This window comes from Mytilus edulis, chromosome 12, assembly GCF_963676685.1.
Source record: "Mytilus edulis chromosome 12, xbMytEdul2.2, whole genome shotgun sequence".
NCBI lineage: Eukaryota > Metazoa > Mollusca > Bivalvia > Mytilida > Mytilidae > Mytilus > Mytilus edulis.
In genome coordinates, this window is record NC_092355.1 from 2,661,440 (window position 1) to 2,661,733 (window position 294).

A 294-nucleotide genomic window follows, 5' to 3' on the forward strand; every position below is an offset into this window, starting at 1 on the left:
TAATGGGCTCGTCTAGAGTGCGTGAAGTTTTGGTTGGTACCCGCCCGACCAAGTCAAATCAAAGATTTGGGAATTGTAAAATGCCACCTCTACTAAGCACGCGACATTTAACGAGTATGTATAACATACTATATTTGTACATTATAAATCTATCTAGCCTGTTAATATTCATATCGCATTATCAAGTTTATGCATGTAATATTTGCCACTGCACGTTTATCATGTATCACAGTGATTACCTACACAGAGTTGTTGATAAGAACGAACTTATATATATCATGTAAACATATAGCT